The sequence below is a fragment of the Mus musculus genome, chromosome 3, assembly GCF_000001635.26.
Source record: "Mus musculus strain C57BL/6J chromosome 3, GRCm38.p6 C57BL/6J".
Taxonomy (NCBI): Eukaryota; Metazoa; Chordata; class Mammalia; order Rodentia; family Muridae; genus Mus; species Mus musculus.
Window position 1 is genome coordinate 122,290,729 of NC_000069.6, and position 20,735 is coordinate 122,311,463.

Sequence of the window (20,735 nt, forward strand, 5' to 3'; positions counted from 1 at the left end):
GTGTGAGTTTAATCAACTAAAGGTAAATGCGGCGATTTTGCTGACCGGTTGTCAGCCAAGGTGATCTGGAGGCTTCCGCAGTGAGTCTTGAGGAACTGGCCTTTCCCTTAGTAAGAGCTTCTACTTGGATTCCCTGTTGTGACTTCCTCATTCTCCAGCAGCTCTCAGTGAGGTCAGAAAGGACTAGGTCTGTAGACATCCTGGCCTTTTGCCTAGTGCACTGTTTTATGAGGAAGCTGTTGAGGGCAGGCCTGCGATGCACACAAAGGGTCCAGAGTTTGCCTCTCCTTTCTTTGGACAACAAGCTGTAGTTCCTTCTTCAGAACCTCTGAAACCTCGAGTCAGAATGAACTTATTATCTTGTCTGGCGGAGACAAAAAGATGTCTAACGTCCTCACTAGAGCCTATACTCTCTCTAGTCTCCCGAGCAATGTGTCAGAATGCTTGTTTCCCACAGTCCATGTTATCAAACAAGGGGGACTTATTCATAATTTATAAATCACAGCATGTGTAGCTTGTGACCAAGCTACTTTATTATTATATTAATGAATAATTCATGATTGTGCAAGGAAATTAAAAAAATAACTTGACCCCTCTAGACTGTATACTAGCACACAAAAATTTCAGACCAATGCAGCAAACTAGAAAATCCAGAAAGAGAAGTGTGTACTGGGCTTTAGACAGCAATGAAGGTGGCATTTCAAATTAGTACAGAGGACACAGAGGCTCAACACCAGCAACTCTGGGACAGAACTCCCATTCCAAAAGATATTTCAGATGGGGCAAAGGTTTAAAAAGAAAACCATTAAAAGGGAACTAACACTCTGGGGGCCTTCACACTTAGAAGCTAGCAACACTGGTCAATTACAGTATGTGAATTTCTGTGGGAGGAAAACGTTTCATAAGCACACAAGTAGACTGGAAAACAGAATTTATTAAAACAAAGGCTGTTTTCTCTCCTAGGTAAAGAACTACAAACTAATACAAACATCCTATTAGAACCATCCTACGTGGGTGTGAGCAACGCAATATGAAAATGAGCTCAATCCTAGGACAGATAAATCACAGAAAACAAAGTACAAGTTACCCTGAGCATGAAGAAGTGGGTTGAAAACTACGATTAAGTGTTTATGTTTCGGGGGATGGGGGTTGTGGGAAACAGGCATTCTCCCACACTGCTGGGGTGAATAAAGTGAGCAGAGTGTATGAGGGGAAGCTGCCAAACCTTATCAAAGCAGGCAGAGATTGGGAGCGCTGGAACCGGCTGGAGCCGGCGGTCCAACTTCCTAGGAATCTATTGTAAAGATACACTTGTGCACAAAGAACAGGATGTCCACTCAAGGACTGCAATGGGCGAACAATGCCTGTCTAAAGGTCTAAGTATTAGCTATTCCATCAGCGGGACACAACCGAGCAGTGCAGCTCCACCTGTATTAACCGAAAGAGGTGAAATATACTGTGAAAGTGTGTTTTTACCGACAATTTTGATTTTTTTAACGGTTTGCATAAATTAGGGGTTTTGTCGGTACAGTGAATTTTTAAAAACTATGCATACTGGCACTTGGTGAAGTGAAACGCTCACTCTGTGCAAAGCTAGTTTTGTCACTTGTCAGAAGGGGACAAGACAGTAACTCTTGCCTCTAGCTGGCAGGCAAAGCCTGTCAACTCCAACCTGTCTCCTTTCGTGAAGAAAGCAGACAACCCCAGAAATGCAGATTTCTGGGCCCCATTCCAGATCCACCGAAATGGAATCATGAAATGACCACAGAGATCTGCCTTTTTTAAAAAACAAAACAAACAAACAAACAAAAAAACAAAACAAGATCCACTCGAGATTCCGGAGGCGGGGTGGGGTGAGGTGAGGTGGTGTACTTCTAATGCCTTCGGACTAGCTTGCGCATCCTGTTTTCTTGACCCTGCTGGCAGTCACTGTCAAGCTCCAGACGTGGAATGTCACTCGAGACCCAGGCCTATCTCAAGCTCTCATTTAGGCCAAGGTCGAGCACCTGGATTCTCTACTGCCTCCCTGTTCTCTCGACTGGGATCGGTCCGGGTCTGCTAAAGGGGTCTGAAAGCTCCCGGAACTCCAGGTAAGGGTTGCGGAGAGCAGCGGGAATGGTGTGTGGCTGTGCTGGGAATTAAGCCGTTTAGAATACAAAGAAAAGGAGTAAAAGACAGAAATCAAAGATAATTTCCTCGGTGACAAAAGAAAAATGTTCCGACTCCGCCGGGACTCGAACCCGGAACCTTTGAATGCCTTCAGCCTCTAGAAGTCCAATGCGCTATCCATTGCGCCACGGAGCCACCTGTTGGAGGTTCCGCGCATCTGCCGTATTAAGCTAGAGGCAACGGCCCTGCTCCCGGGCCGACACCATCGCGGCCGCCTCCGTCGCCGGAGCCCACCCGCCGCGCCTAGGTCACCTCCAACGGTAACGGCGAGGCCGGCGAGCGCCCAGCCGCCCGGGAACCGCCGCTGCTCAGCTCAAGGGCCGCGGCTGCGGGCCGTGGGTCGGGAAAGCGCAGCGGGAGCCAGTCGTCCGTGGCCGACTCCGCCTGTCCCTCCCCGGCTCCCCGCCTGCCCCGCAACCCCGCCTACCGGTGTCCGGAGGCCGCTCCCCTCCGGCCCGGGCCGCCGAGGCTGCAGGCCCAGACCGGCCGTTGCGCCGTCGCGCCGGGCACTTCTGTCGCCACCTGCGAGAGGCGAGGGCGAGCGGCCGCGCCCGGGGCTACGAGGCGAAGGCGGCGACCCATCGCGGGGCCCCCGGGCTCTTCCCTGACGCCTGGACCTGCGGCTGCGAGTGCGGGCCGAGGCGACGTCTGTGTGCGTGCTTGTGCGTGTTTATCTGCGCGGGGCTTCGGGGAAACGGGGTTTGGGTTGCATTTCGCTCCCCACAGACCCAGAGCCGAATTTCTGAGGTATCCGGGCTCTGGTGGCCTGAGGGGGGCGACGCGCCCCGCACCGAGGCATCCTCCCGGGAGCTTTATCCACTATGCCGCCGCCGCCGAGGAGCGGCCGAGCCGCGCAGCCGCCGATGCCCGCGCGCGCCCCACGCGCGTCCGAGTGGGCGGCCTCTGGAGGCGGACGGCGCGGGTGGGGATCGCGCGGGTGCGAGCGCCTCGGCTGCAGGGCGCGCGGCCGAGCGTGATGGCGGGGTCCCCACATCCCCCACCCGCCCGGTGCCAGCGCTGGACCCCGCATTTCTTTGCTCAGAAGGGCGGGGTCGCCGCGAATCTGAGCGGCGGCGTGGGAGGGAGTGGGTCTTCGGTTCCCTAATCCCCTCCCCATCTCCATCAGGGCGACCCCGAAGCCCGAGGGAAGAGAACTAGCTAAATAATAAAAGCCCAGTTGCTAGGCAACGGCCGCTGCCAGACAAAAGCCCAGGCTCCGGCTCCAATCAGCGTGCGGCTCTCTCGACCCCGCCTTCTTAGGACTCGCGTGGTGCGACCTGACGCTGACACCTCTGCACCAAACCAGCTTCCGTCTGTGCCCACCGGGTGGTCTCTGCCAGGCAGAATTGGCCATCAAAGGATAGGGTCTTTGCCTCGCACGGTTCGCTAAAGGGGGAGAGGAAATTCTCAGTGGGGAAGGGCATTTTTATATTAAGGGGTAAGTATCAGCGTCCCCATTATCGAAGGGAAAACCGCAGCTACAGTAAGTTAAATCACACACATAGGAGTACCCCAGCTAGTGAGGCAAACTATAAAGAGTCAGACTTTATTCTACCTTGCAGGCTGATTACATTATCTTTCACGGCTTTATCGATATTGACAGAACACGTGTGGACTATTGACGACAAAAGCAGTAGCCAGAGGGGCAGCATGTTTATGAGTTCCCTGAACTCGGATTCTCTGAGGAACAAGGCATATGGGCCCCAGATGCATGCTTGCACACAAAATGGTTTTCATTACAGGCGAGGATTGCTGAGCTCAGAAACTACTATGTTTTATGGTGAGCGGCAAGCAAGCCTGTTCTTTGTTCTGTCGGGAGACATTACCTCATCTCAGAATTGCTCCTTGCAAACACAACTCTGAAATAGGGCCCAAAGAAAGTGATTGGCCTGGCGTTCTTGGCATACCCACCAAGAGCATGAAATGACACTGCTGGTGACTTGCCTCTACAGTGACAGAGTTCTGTCTGATGCCAGGCCTATTTCATTCCATAAGAGCACTTTCCTTAACAACAAGGGTCTTAAACATTGTTATGCCTCTTAAAATGGCCAATACCCCTTGAAATAGAACAATACATTAAAACCAGCTCTTTATAAACAGTATCTTTACTGAAGGCTGCAATATGTTACTCGCTGGTGACATCTCAAGGGCTCCAGTGGTTCTTAATACTTGTTTACGGCTCGCGTAGGGAAAGAGACACTCAATGCTCGCTGTGAAAACAATACAAAGAAATTTTACCTGGAAGCGTTGGTGCAAAATCTCCAATTCTGCGGCGTCGTGGACGTGCTTAGCGATTGTGACTCATACTCCAAGTTCTAAGGAAGGAACAATAAAGCATATGCTAAGGAGAGATGTGCAGGTAATCATAATGAACTAAAGAGTTGGAGATAGTTCATGCCTTCCGCTGGTTGAGACCTAAACATTCTCATCTATGAGCAGCAAGACTGAGACAGCATTAGCAGAGATTATGGGGGAACCATGCTTGTGTGAAGCATTTAAGACAAGGTCCTACGGCTGGATGTACGGCAGATAACGTGGTGCTTCTCAGCCAACAAGCGGTTTATAGAGTCTCTTTTCCAGGGGCAGGTGTATTATCCTAGAAAAAGAATGAGGACGTGTACTGGGTTGCTATATGAAGAGAATAATTTAATGGGGTTTTGCTCTCCGTTATAAACTAAGAGCTGACTGGGAATATAGAATAGACAGCAATTATACATCTGAACCAAGAACTCCTGCTAGGACAAAAAGCAACCTCTCCCTGTCAGCAGAGGGAGCCAGAGCATGGGCTACAGTCGCCTCCTACAGAGGGCTCTGCTCTTCCCTAGAGTTGCCACCCCCCAAGACAACTGTGACTCAGCAACAATACCCTGTTTGGGTGTTCAAACCCAATACACAGCGTTAGGGGCTGCGTTTGTCTGGCAGGATTAGCTCCAAGTTGCTACATTGTTCTAGGTGCCCTTGGATGCATGTCTGCATTCTCCTGAATCTCTAAAGAGCTGTGTTGCTAGCAACTTTTATTAGCTTTGCTTTACTCTAGAGGGTACCATTGGTGAATATTTGGTATGGCACAGGCCTACTGTGAGAGGTAAAGTATAAATTTATCATCAAGGACTGCACATTCCCTGAGAGGTATGTAGCCTATGGATATGAAGCAATATAAATATAATGTAAATATAGATTTCATATATAAGGTAATGTATGAAAAGTAGAAAATTGTAATTGGGTATCTCTGAGAGCAAAGTATCTTTTAGCCTGAATCCCCAAATAATAAGCACAGACTACTATATAATATGTGGTAGGAGTTTGAGGTCATGAACTGATGTTCAAGTCTTGGCTCTGCCTCTTGTTTTCAAGACTTGATTCTGAGCCTTCTTTTCCTGGTCTGAGAAACCATCACAGTACTGTGAGGACTAGTGCTTGCAGGAATTTACCTCAGTGCTGGCACAATGTAAATGTGACAGCTGGCTTTTGATATTGTTGTTAGCAGTCATCTGTCAATCGAGAAAGCCAGAACTCTCAGGTCCTGGAGAAACAGGGTTCAGACACAGCCTCAGTTAAGCTTGTTGCAACTCCCAGTCTCCCTGCCCTGCCCTACACAGCGCGTATCAAGCCTGCTACCACTTATCTCCTCTGCCTGAAAACACTGGAATTCAAATTCAAGGTTTTCCCGAAGTTTGAACAGCTAATTGTTTTCAGTTGTTCAACTACAGCCATAAACAAGGGTGTAGACCACCCCAGAGGACTTTTGAAGACAAGTGTCTTGGCAGAGAAAACCTGGAGCAACATTTAAGAGTTGGAACTTTTTTCCTAAAATATTTAAGTGCTGAGTTTCAGCCAGGCAAGTAACTAAACCATACTAAGCATCAAGATGTGACTAAAGGAAAGAGAATAAAAATTTCAAAGGTGAAGAAATGTAGACATTGAGCCAGCGAGAACTCTTAGCTTGTACCTGCTCCTGCTGCCAAGCCTGCGGATCCAAGTTCAGTGCCCAAGACCCGCAGGCTGGAAGGAGAAAACTGACTTCTGAAAGTTGTCTTCTAGTCCCTGACACCACACCACACACACACACACACACACACACACACACACACACACTTTTAAAGTAATTCAGATATCAGAGGGGGCGGGGAGGAGAGAGCAGAGCAGAAAAATGGAGGTGAACGAATCCTCATGGAGGTATGGGGTGGGGGAGGGGAGGCTAGGAGGATAATCTGGGCAGACAGGAGTGCAGGCCAGGCTTGGCAGAGGAGCTGGAGCAGGCTTGATTCAGATTGTCGGCCTGATGCAATAGGCAGTGGGAAGCTGAGTAGCGTAGTCAGAGGGCCAGTGAGATGTTATACCCCATTTTTGCTGCCAAGAGGTTGGACAAAGGCCCAGACTGACCTAGATCTTTCATACTAGACAAGCATCGTACCCAGATAAGCCAGAGTGCCTTACTGGTCCCTGGGAAAAGATTTCAATTAGTAATAATTGTTCCAGGAATACAGTTCATTGGCGATGATATACTGCCTCTGGACCACTGATGGAGACAAGTACTCTCCTTGTTCTCCCGAAGGGGCATTGGAAACTAGCAAGGTCAGACAAAAGAGCACAGAGAAGCACAGCAAATGGCTTCCGGGTTAGGTGTTAAAACTCATTATTTTACTAGGGCTTCTCTTCCTAGCTCTAAATCCATATTAAGCAGGTATCAAGATTCCACTCCCAAATCTCAGAATTAATCTGATCATTCTCCTTGTTGCCCCTCCATGTCTTAGAGTAATTGTAGCCTTTTGCGTTGTACTGGAGGGAGGTTGTAGGCTGAGGAAGGAGAAGTCATATCACTAATGATGTTCATCTCAGCCTATCAGCACATTGTTAGTGTACTGATACAGAGGATTTAGAGCAGCGCCAGGATGATCCAGGCAAGACTGAGCATGGAGCTTCAGCTAGGTTATGACCATACCCCAGCCCTGGAGATGATGGTTAAAGAAGATCCTAGAGCCACAGTGTCTGTTCTTTGGGGGCTTCAGCTGTTTCTTCCTACCACATTTCTATCATAGAGCCCCACAGATGACCCCAGCGGACCCCCACAGTTGACCCCAGCAAGCCCTTGTCTTAATTTTTGTCAACACATTGCTTTCTTTTCCTTTTTTCTTCTCTTCTCTTCTCTTCTCTTCTCTTCTCTTCTCTTCTCTTCTCTTCTCTTCTCTTCTCTTCTCTTCTCCTCTCCCCTCCCCTCCCCTCCCCTCCCCTCCCCTCCCCTCCCCTCCCCTCCCCTCTCCTCTTCACTCTGTAGACCTTGCTGACCTTGAACCCGGAGATGCACCTATGTCTTCCTCCCAAGTGCAGGGATTAAAGGCACGCACCACACCCACCACCACCTGGCTAGGTTTCATAATCTAACTAGAAATAACATCACTTTTAAAATTCCTTCATTTGCTACTGCGTTGTAAGAATCTTTTCTTGGTCTGTTTTTGAACCAGTTCCCTGTGCTGGCTTAACCTGGCTGTGTAGCCCACGATGATCTTGAACTTTTGATCCTCCTGCCTCCACCTTCCAAGTGCTAGTATTACAGGCCTGCACTTGCACCACCAAGCCCACTGGTACGTAGTGGTGAGGATGAACCCATTGCTGTGTGCATGCTAGGCAAGCATTCTACCAACTAAGCTACACCCTCAGCCCCCACGTGCCAGAGCTTTCAAATGGCATCTGCTTTACCTTGTCTCCGCCAAGCCCTAGCAAGTTATGTAGGAACTGGGTTTTTGCAGGCAGGGGTAGTTTTCGAAACCTCATCCATTCCCCACCCTGTGATCACATAACCTTATTATTAAATTTAAGACCAACTACTGTTGAGGTAGCCTGGCTGGTCTCTGAAGAGTGAAAAAAGAGGAAGAGAATGTCTCAGACATGCCTGGCTGAGGGCGGGGATCAGGGGGCAGAATGATGGGGTGGGTGAGTTTGGAGGCAGCCGTATGACACTGAGAAATTAATTCTTTTCACAACTTAAGAGAGAGAAGAAACTCCATTCATTCTCCCTCCCTCCCACTGGGGATCAAACTGAGTTCATTAGGCTTGCTCAGCACGCACCTGTGTCCACTGCCGTCCTGCCTGTCCCTGGTTGTTTGGGATAGGATTTCTCTGTAGTAAAGGCTGGCCCGGATTTCCCCACATAGCCCAAACTGGGTTTGAGCTTTTTATGCTCCTGTCTCAGCTTCTCAAATACTGGGGTTACAGACGTCTGTTACCCTGCTTGGGTACAGAGAATCATTTCTGTTTCTCGGTGTTGTCAGGAGGAGCTGGGATGCTGACACTCACATGCCTGCAAGGTCTGATAATAGTGATTTGTTGTTGATTCACACATTATTCCAGGCTTTGGCAGCTTAAAACAATAAAATCCTATCATCTCTGTTGCTCAGCTGAGGGGTTCTGGCTCAGGGTACCTCTCTAGGTTTTCCGGGATAGTAATTATCTGGGGTTCACTGAGGCTGGGGACCTGGTTGGAAGGAGGTATCGGTTCCTCGCCCCTCCAGAGAGGCCTGCTTTAGATAAAAGACACAATTATCCTAGTAAATATGACCGAGTCAAATCATGCCATACATGCCTCATTGCACACCTGTCCCTGTGATAAGCAGACAGACATGGCACCTCCTGGCTGCCAGGTAAAGGGTGGCATGGCTCTCGGGTGGCACAACTACCTTGGTGACTTGGAGCGGTGATTTCATCCCACTCATCAGACCCCCTTACCCTATTTACATTTTTCTCTATTAAACTGTTTTTACTTCTTTACCTGTTCAGTAAATAACCCCTAGGTGCCTGTTTAGGCTGGGTATTTTGTGGGGTTCAGTATAAGAATAAAGCGTTGCCCATCTTTCTGGAGCTGACCCCAGCCATGACCTCCCTGGTTCCCATAATCTCTTCCTTCCCCGCTCTTCTGGTTCACGTTCTCTCACTGGGGACATTGCTCTGCCACACTTTGTTTCTCCTGTCTCTTTCCCTACAGGGGTTTTGGGCACATACATGTCCACCCTGAACAGGGACTACTGGCTTCTCTCCCAAAGCATATTTATGCATATACTCATGTGCATACAAGTGCAAGCATACACACACATAAGCATGAATGCACACAATCAAGCATGCTCATGCAGACATACACATATTCGAATATGTACACACACACACACACACACACACACACACACACTCATGTGCACATACCACCACTCCTACCTGTCTTTCTGGTCTTAGTTGCCTCTTGTTTTACTCTTCAGCTTCAACATTCCTTCCTGAGAGAGAGGGTCCCAAACTTCTTCCAGTCTCCAGTCCCACGTGCCCACCCTTTCTTGTGCATTTGTATAATAGCATCTTGATTTCTCCAAATACCTACTGCCTTGAGGGTCTTTGTCCTTTGTGAGTGTCTTTCTCCCCCACTGGACTGTATACTACCCAACACCGTGAGAATCCAAGCGTCTCGTTCACTTTCAGATCAGCACCCAGCCCCCCGCACAAGCAGATACATGATAAGTGAAGGATTGGGTGGCTATGTGGGTGGAAATACTGTGGGGAGAGAAGTGTGTAGTGGAATACACCTGTGAGGAAGGGGCCTGGCCACCCGGCTGGGGAAAGGACGGTGGCAGGAGCTCTCAGGAGAAATTCACGCTGGTATCAAGGCAGGATAGGAAAAAGCAAAGTATAGAGAAGAAGAAAGAGCAGCCGAGGCAGAACAGTCAAAGTGGGGGCAATGGTCAGAGGCCTGGGGAGCTCTGTTAGCAAGGGTGAGACAGGCACCCAGGAGCAGCAGGACTTGGCAGCCCCAGGGCACTGGCTAGTCCTTTCCTCTCTTCCCGTTCCAATACTCAGTCACCCCCTACCCTGGATACCTTTCATGAGACACTTCCAGAATCTTCGGCTTTAGAGTCCTTAAGGAGACAGGACATTCTATAAAGAGGAGACTTCATCCCCACCTCTCTCCTTTTCTCTCTTGCCCTCCCTCCATCCCCTCCCTTCATCCTTTACCAAACTCACTTCCCTTTCTTGGGCTTCTTCTACATCTCACCAGTTGCAAAGAGTGTTTTCTTCTTACTCTCTTTTAAAAGATGAATAGAGCCCTAAGCTGGAATTGGTCTCTCTGTTCATCCCTGTCTCCATTATCACTACCACTATAACAGTGGCCAGAGAAGCAGATCAGGTCTAGCATGTGGGTCACCAAGGGCAGAAAGGAGGCTCTTGTTAGTTCCCAAAATAGGCACAGATACAGACAGGCCAGGTTAGCTGAGCAGAAAGGTAGAACAAGGCCATGCCCCGAGGGAAGCCTGTCAGATGACTCCCACCTCCTGCTCCCACTGCCTGAAACTGTTTGACAAAGTGTCAGCAGGGCGGTAGTGCCTCCAAGGGTTTGGGCATGGAGAAGGGCCCAAGGCAGGGCTCAGGCCCAAGAAAGGGGCATCTTGACTCTCAAGGTGAGGGCTAGGCAGAGAATGCAGAGCCAGAGGAGCAGAACCTTGCAAACTTTTCACTTTCATGCCAGAAATGTGCCAGGGGGAGCCCTGGTTTTCTCTCTGCAGAGACTTGATGTGTCATCTTCTTACACGAGAAGTGCTGACGTCAGACCAGGGCTTTGCGCTTGCTCAGCAAGCTTTCTGCCACTCAGCTGTACCCCCCAGACAAGGCCTGATGGTTAACTGTTCTGCTTTGCTCTGGCAGGGAGGAGCCTCCAGGGCTCACCCGCTCTGGCAGGAAGGAGAGAGATTTTGCAAAGGGAAGCTGCAGCCCTGTAGTTCCTGGGAACAAAGCATGGTAGGATAGGCCACATTCTCAGGGCCAGACTGGCATAGCGAAGCACTGCAGGCTGACTCCGGTGCCAGGGTCACTGGCTAAGGTTGCTCACCGAAGGATGACAACCCTGGAAGGGAAACTGTAGTCCTGAGGTTGGTGGGGGAACAATTGTGTATGGAAACAATGTCATACATTCATATCTCCCAGAGACTCCATGCAGGAGCTAGCTAGACCCCAGAGGGATCTTGGTGTTTGTGAGCTCTGATGGACTGGAGGGAGTAGATGAAGATAATACCTTGAAGCAAACCCGGGTGTGCAGCCCACAGTTAAGCTCACAGAGCTGCCCTTGCATAGAGGGTTGCTTTGGGTAATTCTTCTGTGGAAAGAGGATGCCCCCCAGGCTACCTGGGCACACAGAACAAAGTGCCAGGGAAAACACGTTTGAATCTGGAGTGGGTGCATTTTTTTTTTTTGGATGAAACAGAAGAAAACAGGAGGAGGAGGGACCCTGGGAAATGCTTTGGGCTTCAGAGGACACATGGGTGTGGGGTCATTTGAGAAGTGAGGACTGAAGACAATGAGGCTAGTGTGACAGAGGCCTGGGAGGAATACAGCCAGGAAGCAGTGTAGGTGGGGAAGATCTGGAAGAAAGGAGGGCCTGTGCCAGGAGGATGTGGGAGAATAAAGGGAGAGAGGGTGACATATGTATGTATGTATGTATGAATGTATTATATATGCATGAATGTACGAATGTATATATGTATACATGCATATATTATGTATGTATATATGTATGTATATATGCATGCATGATGTATGTATGTATGTGTGCATGCATGATATATGTATGTATATATGTATGCATGCATGATATATGTATGTATGTATGTATGCATGCATGATGTATGTATGTATGTATGTAGTGTTAAGTGAGAGATCAAGAGCTTGGGAAGGAGGGTCACAGGGCACCTCAGAGATGTCATCAAGAGGGAGCTTAGCGGAGGGCAGGAGAGACAGTCTCCATCTGCAGAGCTTGTTCTTTGGGAGTCCCGGCTGTGCCCTAAACAGTCCACAAGGCTAGGGCAAGGTCACCACTGCTGAAATATAGGAGGGAGGGTAAAGATTTGTAGGGTGCTTGGGCTAAACCTGGAGTGATGGTGCACGGTGTATTTGTTCATTCAACAAACATTTCCTGCATGTTTACTAGAAATAGAGCAGACAAGACAAAATCCTTGACCTCTCTGGTGTATGTATGTATGTATGTATGTATGTATGTATGTATGTATTTACTACAGTGTTGAGCAGGACTGGAGGTCAAACCCAGGTTCACTTACATGCTAAGCAAACATTACTCCTGAGATTTTTCAAAAGTAAATGGCGCTGGTGGTCAAACCTAGACTGGCATAAGTGCTGGGTCTGAGCTCAGCCTCGCAGCCATCCTTGCCACACTGAAGCCTAGGTTACCCTTTAAGGAGAAAGGATGGACAGCAGCAATGGGATACTTTTTATTCATTTTCAATACACTGCTTGTTTCTCCTCCTTGCCCCGCTCCCCCTCCAACCCCCCCACCCCCTCCAATCAGATCAAAGCTTCTTGGAACCAGGTCTGCTCAGCTCTGATGGCAAAGGACGGAGCCGAAGCACAGTCAGGACTTTTCGTGAGAGGACTATGCAGGGCTCACACACCGCTGCTGTGTGCGTTCTTGCCCCTGTTTCCCAGACACCGATCCCATCAGGGTGAAGGGAAAGGAAGTGTCCACCCAGAACTCCTCCTAACTTTACTCCTTTTGGCAGCTTCTCTTGTTTTATCTTCTCTCTGTGGAATAACCTTTAGAACAGGCTAACGTCAATCCCGGAACTCCCTGCCTAAAAGGAGTTTGGATAAGTCAGTTGAAATGCATTTGAGTCTCAAGAAACAGAAGGCTCAGACAGTTGCCACCACTGTGAAGACTTGCCATCTCACATGAAAAGTAACTTGGGACAATGACCCGCAGGAGGCGATGGGTGAGTCCATTGCCAGGAGCCCAAGTCCTTCCTGCTTCTGGCTCTGGCATTCCTAGGAGGACTCTGTCTGAGTTAGCAGGGTAGCTACTGTATCCAGATATCACAGGGCCTAGGAGGAGGTGGGGTGCTTTGTCGCCATGAATTTGCAACAGGAATGAGACCCTTATCCACAGACTCAGCAAATGGCCCTTATGACTATGTATAGTACTAGCCGCTGATCCAAACAGCCACCATCTTTAGGAAATTTGTTCCCAACTTCCCTTAAAGAAGAAAGGGGGCAGAGGACATAGGACCCTCAACTTGAATATCCAGCCACTTCTCCCAATGCATATGGCTGTGGGGGAGGGGTGAGAGGATATAGGTGGGGAAGGGTTGGGGGGGGGTCTGCAGCCACGGGTTACATCATTCCTGTTGGCCTTCCTGAGTGGCTACTTTAAGGTTACCTCTGCCTGTGTCTCCTTACCTGTTGTTCTGTAAGCCCGATGAACTCAGACGTTTCTCCAGGTGAAACTTAGGTGGACTTGTACTTGGTTTGTCAGTGGGAGGAGGGGTAGACGTTGTTTGTTTTTTTCCCAGAGAAAGGATTTTAGTAACAACTGTACCTGCTAATGTCTTCCAAAATCACTGGCAAGGGAACAGGTACTTGGTGGCTGCCTCAGAGAAGCAAGGCCCAAGCACAGTGTAGATTTCCTGTTTTAAATAAAACGAAAGGCTGGGCGTGGTGGCATATGCCTTTAATCCCAGCACTTGGGAGGCAGAGGCAGGTGGATTTCTGAGTTTGAGGCCAGCCTGGTCTACAGAGTGAGTTCCAGGACAGCCAGAGCTATACAGAGAAACCCTGCCTAGAAAAACCATAACAAAAAAAACCAAAACCAAAACCAAACCAAACCAAACCAAATGGCCTACGTAAGTGGAGCATACCTTTAATACCAGCACCTGGGATGCAGAGGCAGGGGACCTCTGTGAGTTCAGGCCAGCCTGGTCTACAGAGCGGGTGGATTCCAGGACAGCCAAGGCTATACAGAGAAACCTTGTCTTGAAAAAAACCAAATAACCAAAAAAGTTCTGTTGCCCAGGAAGTCAAGGGTGAAAGGTTTTTGATAGGTTATCACCTGTGTCTCTCATAGGCCACTTCCTCTTTCAGGACAGAAACCTCACCTTGTAATAGACATCAAACATCAGGTCGCTGCCTGCAGCAAGAGCTTTGTCAGCTACACACAACTGTGAGCTCCAACCACCACACGGCACGGACCTGAGCCCTCTGTTCTCTGAAGCTCTGAGTCTTTGACCATTGATGTCTTATTGCCCCAGACGGCTTCATCTGCTCTCACTGTTTCAAGCCCTTCCCACACAGTCTGTGGCTGCCTCCTGTGTGCACAGGAGGTTAGACACACAGCCAGACATGCACCCCATGGGGGAAACTCCAGCTCTGATGCTCTGAGCTAGGTGATCTCAGGCCAAAATTTTAAATTCTATCAGCAAAGCAATTGATTCTTCTGTAAAAGAGTAAACGCAAGTTTATTAATGATAACAGGGCTTACTTTATTGTGTTTTTGTCGCTGTTTTGGTCGTTTTCGTATATGATGGGATGGGTTGCGTTGCCACATCTTTCACTTCCATGCCCATGTACTCTGATGCTTTACTTCTATTTGTTCCTGCTATGAGATCATTGCGAGGGCTAGAGCGTATGTAGCGAGCTCAGCACAATTGTCAGCACGTCAAGACTGCTCAGTACATGCCAGCTCTTACGTAGCTCTGGATATGATTAGCATCCTCACAGAGGGGCGTTTGTTGACACATGCCCGGAGCAGCCGAATGCCAGGAGGTTCTGAAAACCTTTGAACACTTTGCAAATAATCCTCACACTTCACCACCCCAGGATCTATGTATTGAAAGATAGCCACCCCCCCCACCTCTAACTTTTGTCTTCCTTTTCAGTGTTGGGGGCTTAACCCAAACCCTCAAGGATGCTAAGCAACTACTCTGCCATTGTGCACACCCCAGTTTCCTCTGCATCCTTTAGGGTGCTGTTCTTCAGGGTACACAGGCTGCGTGATGTATACTGTAGAGGTTTCAGAAACCTCCTTGGCCACCGCCCGTATCTAAGGGTTGTCTCTAAAAAGAAATTAAAGGTGCCTGGCCATGCTCCCCTTTCTCCAGGCCCCTTCCTGGTCACCTAGATAAAATCAAGGAGGTTTTGGTCCTTGCAGGATATACCAAGACTCTCATCTCTGAACCTTAAAGGATTCCAGGTTAGCAAAATGTCTAGGGAAGTCTCAATCAAAACTCTTCGGTGTAGGAGGAAAACCCCAGGAAGGAAATGATCACAGGGTTCAGTTATCTGCAGGGGACTTGTAACTTAACAAACACACCTTTTGGTCTCCAGAGTTACTATGATTCTTGTAGGTTTGGGCACTATCAGTGTTAGTGCTTCTTTTATTGTCCTACTCAGTCCCTCTGGTATCTGACACCAAGACCCTTGGGATCTGTAGAGAGCTAAGTGTGACTTTTTGTGTGCTAATGAGGTAGGTACCTTGACTGGAGAAGGGAGGACTAGATGCACTTTATGGTGGTCACTAGAAGAGCCAATCACAGAACTAGCAGTTTACAGCTTGCAGTCCCATCCCCCACTCTCTTAGGCGGGACTAGAGACTGAGTTCACTAAGACTGAACTCGGGAACATCCAACCATCCTGCATCACACAACTACCGCAAAATTCTGTAATAATGGGCCTGGGTGCCCAGGAGGCTGTGTGCCCGGGAGGGTGTGTGCCCAGGAGGCTGTGTGCACAGGAGGGTATGTACCCAGGAGGCTGTGTGCCCAGGAGGTTATGTGCCCAGGAGGGTGTGTGCCCAGGAGGATGTGTGTCCGGGAGGATGTGTGTCCGGGAGGGTATGTACCCAGGAGGCTATGTGCCCAGGAGGGTATGTACCCAGGAGGCTGTGTGCCCAGAAGGGTATGTACCCAGGAGGCTGTGTGCTCAGGAGGCTGTGTGCCCAGAAGGGTATGTGCCCAGGAGGGTATGTACCCAGGAGGCTGTGTGCCCAGGAGGCTATGTGCCCAGGAGGGTGTGTACCCAGGAGGATGTGTGTCCGGGAGGGTATGTACCCAGGAGGCTGTGTGCCCAGGAGGGTATGTACCCAGGAGGCTGTGTGCCCAGGAGGCTGTGTGCCCAGGAGGGTGTGTGCCCAGGAGGCTGTGTGCCCAGGAGGGTGTGTGCCCAGGAGGGTGTGTATCTAGGAGGGTGTGTGCCCAGGAGGGTATGTATCTAGGAGGCTGTGTGCCCAGGAGTGTGTGTGCCCAGGAGTGTGTGTGTCCAGGAGGGTGTGTGCCCAGGAGGGTGTGTGTCCGGGAGGCTGTGTGCCCAGGAGGGTGTGTGCCCAGGAGGCTGTGTGCCCAGGAGGGTGTGTGTCCGGGAGGCTGTGTGCCCAGAAGGATGTGTGCCCAGGAGGATGTCTGCCCAGGATGGCACAGGTGCCCTATCTTCTCTTTCACTTGACCACTCATTAGCTGTGTTCTCTATCATAAACCAGTGGTTGTAAGGCAAGTGTTTCCCTGAGCCCTGAGGGCCAGTTTAGCACATTATGGAGCCAGAGGAAGGGAATTCGGGAAACCCCAGTTTAGAATGAGTAAGCCAAATTTTGAATTGCTTAGGATGTGCAGTTGGGGGGCAGTATTGTGAGGCAGGGCCCCTAACCTGTGGGTAGTGTTGTGAGCCCCTAACCTGTGAGTTCTGTGTCAGAACCAAGTTAAATTGTAGGAAACCAAGCTGAGGCCTGAAGAACTGCTTGCTGTGGAAAATCCCTCATCCGATGGCAAGATTGGGCAGTATAGGGGGAAAATGTATTTCTGCAGAAATTTCTGGCTCTGAGTTTTCCTGTAGCCTCTTGAGAGTCATTTGTATGAGGATGTTCTGGGTTGGGATAAAAAGTTTCAAAGAACTAACTTGTCAGCTGCATCAGTAGAGTCTGTATACCAGTCATTCTCAACCTGTGGGTCGCGACCCCCTTGAGGCCGGGGGCTGGGGGTTGGGGCGAGTGGGTGGTGAGGGTACGGAGGGTGGGGTTGAAGGGAGGCAGGTTGAATGACTGTTTCTCAGGGGTCACCTAAGTCCATTGGAAAACACAGATAATTACATTACAATACATAAACAGTAGCAAAATGACACATATGAAATAGCAGTGACAATAATCTGATGGTTGGGGGTCATTACAACATGGGGAGCTGGGTTCAAGGGTCACAGCATCAGCATTGGCTCTGCTCTAAACACTGCAAAGGCTTGTTCTGCGATACAGATTATGTCTGAGGGTCTTAGCTTTTCTCAAGTGGTTATTTCTAATCCTTGAGAGAAGGAAACAAAAGACAGGAGAAAAGGACTAGGGTTTCTGAGAGATGGGATGATGCAAGAGCTCCCTACACCCGTGTATCTGCATCGTTCAAAACAGGCAGTTGCTGCAGCCTGAGTGGACTCAGAAGCTGGCTGGGAAATATGGAGGTTTCCCTGGGCATGGCAGAGCCAGGAGGATTGGAGATTTGGGAAGAGTGAGTGCAGAGTGTATGTGTGAAAACAGGGAGGGGGAAGGGGAGGTAAACTTGGGAGAAAGCCTAGGCCTGGCTGGGTGTGGGAGGGCAAGATGCTGTGAACAGGCGCCTGGGCTTGGGAGGATGGGAGGATGGGAGGGGGGAGGATGGGAGGATGGGAGGATGGGAGGATGGAGGATGGGAGGATGAGGATGGAGGATGGGAGGATGGAGGATGGGAGGATGGAGGATGGGAGGATGAGGATGGAGGATGGGAGGATGGAGGATGAGAGGATGGAGGATGGGAGGATGGAGGATGGAGGATGGGAGGATGGAGGATGGGAGGATTGAAGGATGGAGGATGGAGGATGAGGATGGAGGATGGGAGGATGAGGATGGGGGATGGAGGATGGGAGGATGGGAGGATGAGGATGGAGGATGGGAGGATGAGGATGGAGGATGAGGATGGAGGATGGGAGGATGAGATTGGAAGATTGGAGGATGAGGATGGAGGATGGGAGGATGGAGGATGGAAGATGGCTGAGGATCGGAGCAGAGCGAAATAGTAAAGGACTTTGAAGAGCAGGAGGAAGAAAGTCTGTAGTGTGTATTGAAGGGTGTCTGTCTTGAACTAGGCATAGGCAGTACCCAAGAGTCAGGTAGAGAAGGAAAAAGGAAGAGGAAGAAGATTCCAACTATCGCTAGGGAAGACCCGAGCCCTCATGGAGCCGACTGCAGAGGCAGCCTGATTTCAGACTCCTCTCCTCTCAATCTCCCTGGCTTTATCTGTAAAATAACTGAGGGAAGGGGGAAAAAGGAGGGAGAGAGAGGGGAAGAGAGGGAAAGAGGAGGGAGGGAAGAAAGGAGGGAGGGAGAATGAGAGAGGCCTCACATCAAGAGCCTCTAGCATCAGAGGGTAGTGACAGTCACCATGCCCACTCACATGCAGGCAAAGTCAGCCTCACAGAACCTATGCAGGAAGCCGCGGGTGGATACCACAAAGCAGCGGCAGGGGTTCCTGTTGGCACACCTGCTGCTTTAGCCGGATATGCAGGGACCAGGGAGAGGGGATGGCTGTGGAGCAATTCAGGAAGGCGCCGCCCTGGGATGCTCAAGACAGACAAGCTAGTTCTGTTCTTGTGAGTGTCTCTTTTGTCTATGGCTCTTCATACTTTTGGTTTCTTCTGTTTGCTCACCTGAAGGCAATTTCAGAACTTTGGTAAAATACAGGTTGGTACCTGTTTTTATAATTACAGCTTAGATAGTTGGGGTGCTTGATTCTGTCTTTGTTTTTGTTGGATTCCTCGAGATCTTGGTACCATGATGACTGTCTTGAGCTTGGGCCATAGCTGAACCGCCTTCAGTGTGACCAGCAATTGCCTGCTGACCCAGTTTTCATTTCCAAATGGCTTTATGAATCACTCACTCATGAAAGTAAAGCTAGAAACTACAACATAATTTTAAACTATTACCTGGGGGAAACTACTGGGAAAATACACAAAAGTATTCTCTCAGCTTCTCAGGGACCTTATGCCACCATAATAGAAGAAACGAGATCATGGCGTGTGTCCATTGTGACTAATACAAGTGTCTGCTAGATAGTCTAGGGCCAGATAGGACACTAGATTCTGGGTTCACAGGAGGGACTAAGACAACACAGTCCTTACTCTCATGGAATGTTCTCCTATACTTTCCCAAATAGCTGCCAGGGCCAAGAGGGGTCACTCAGTGTACACTGCTTTCTTAGTGTGTAAGAGAAACCATGTCAACCTCCAACATCACCAACAAACCAAAATGGCCGTTCAACGCTTCCTTAAAAGGACAACCTGCCGTGTTCTGCATCCACTTAGTTTTTGAGAAACAGTGGTTTTCCCCTACTTTTCTTTTATTAAAATTTGATTTTTTCAGCATGAAGGAGAATTGGGGTGTGTATACATTTCCCCAGATGACCAGCATTGTATTCGTGAATACTGTGTATCTGGAATGAGCAGTGCGCAAGCTGTTCATTTTTCAATCTGAAGTAAAATACTTTCAAGAGCCAAAAAAAAAAAATTTTTTTTTCATAACTATACTTCTTGGATTTTAAAAAATTAATTAATATATTAATTTATTTAGATCCCGGAACACTGCCTCCCTTCTCAGCCCCCTTCACAAAGAGTCCCTCCAACCCCCTTCTCTGAGAGTGTGGGGCCCCTAGGTATCTCCCCACCCTGTCAAATCCTGTTTCATTTTCTCAGAGGATACCTTGGAGGCAGCCTGAACCTGACCTTGGAATCCCACAGGTGGATGAGGAGTGGCTTCCGTCTGGTTGCTGTGTAGTCCTTGCCAGTCTGCTGCCCAGGCTACTTTCCCACCCAGCCAAGCTGCCCTCTCGCATCCTCCCATGGCTCCAAAGTTACAGGGTGAGGCTTACAGATATTCCACACTTCCCACTGACTTCCCACGGTGTGTTAAGACCCCGTGAACATCTCACGTCACTAAGTCCATGTGCTTCCGCAAGGTCTTGAGAATGCCAAGGTCCCTAAAACATGAAGGACCCCTAGGGGGGAAAAATAGGTCAAGATCACTACTCTAGATGCTTCTGTTTTGGAGGTAAAATTGAGATGAAAAACAGACACCACCCCCTTCTATAGGCGGTTATGTCTGTGTTGAGAAGTAGATTCACTCTTTCTTAAATCTACTGATTTCTACTTCTCGGAGCTCCCTGGATAAATCTCTCTCGTGTCCTAAGAGAGCAGGAAATAAACAGCGAGGAGGAGGAGGAGGAGGAGGAGGAGGAGGAGGAGGAGGAGGAGGAGGAGGAGGAGGAGGAGGCGGCTCTGGGCCTCCTGGGAGGAGGTAAGAATGCCTGAGAAGCACAGCAGGACCACCCCCACCCCACCCCCATCCCCGCCTTCCCCTCAGGAGGCACGGGGCGGGGGGAGGGGATAAGGGGGTAAGCACATATATAGCCCAACGCAGTGCCTGGAGCATAGCGAGTGTTCCATAAATAGTTATTAAAAGTATGCCGGGTGTGGTGGCGCACGCCTTTAATCCCAGCACTCGGGAGGCAGAGGCAGAGGCAGGTGGATCTCTGAGTTCGAGGCCAGCCTGGTCTACAAAGTGAGTTCCAGGACAGCCAGAGCTATACAGAGAAACCCTGTCTCGAAAAACAAAAAACAAAAAACAACAACAACAAAAAAAAAGTATGGAAGAAAAAAGCCGGTCGTGGTGGCGCACGCCTTTAATCCCAGCACTCGGGAGGCAGAGGCAGGCGGATTTCTAAGTTCGAAGCCAGCCTGGTCTATAAAGT

The 20,735-nt window shown here is 49.5% G+C and overlaps 2 non-coding genes and 1 further gene across 2 annotated transcripts; 1 reads left to right on the forward strand and 2 right to left on the reverse strand.

Annotated features, from left to right (window-relative positions):
• Positions 1–2,219: 2,219 nt before the first annotated feature.
• n-TRtct2 lies at positions 2,220–2,304 on the reverse strand. Its single transcript is given in 2 exon segments — positions 2,220–2,255; positions 2,268–2,304. It is a non-coding gene; the product is annotated as a tRNA-Arg (tRNA).
• Positions 2,278–14,454, forward strand: Gm40190.
• Mir760 (microRNA 760) lies at positions 2,857–2,975 on the reverse strand. Its single transcript, NR_030439.1, has one exon. It is a non-coding gene; the product is annotated as a microRNA 760 (primary transcript).
• Positions 14,455–20,735: the final 6,281 nt, after the last annotated feature.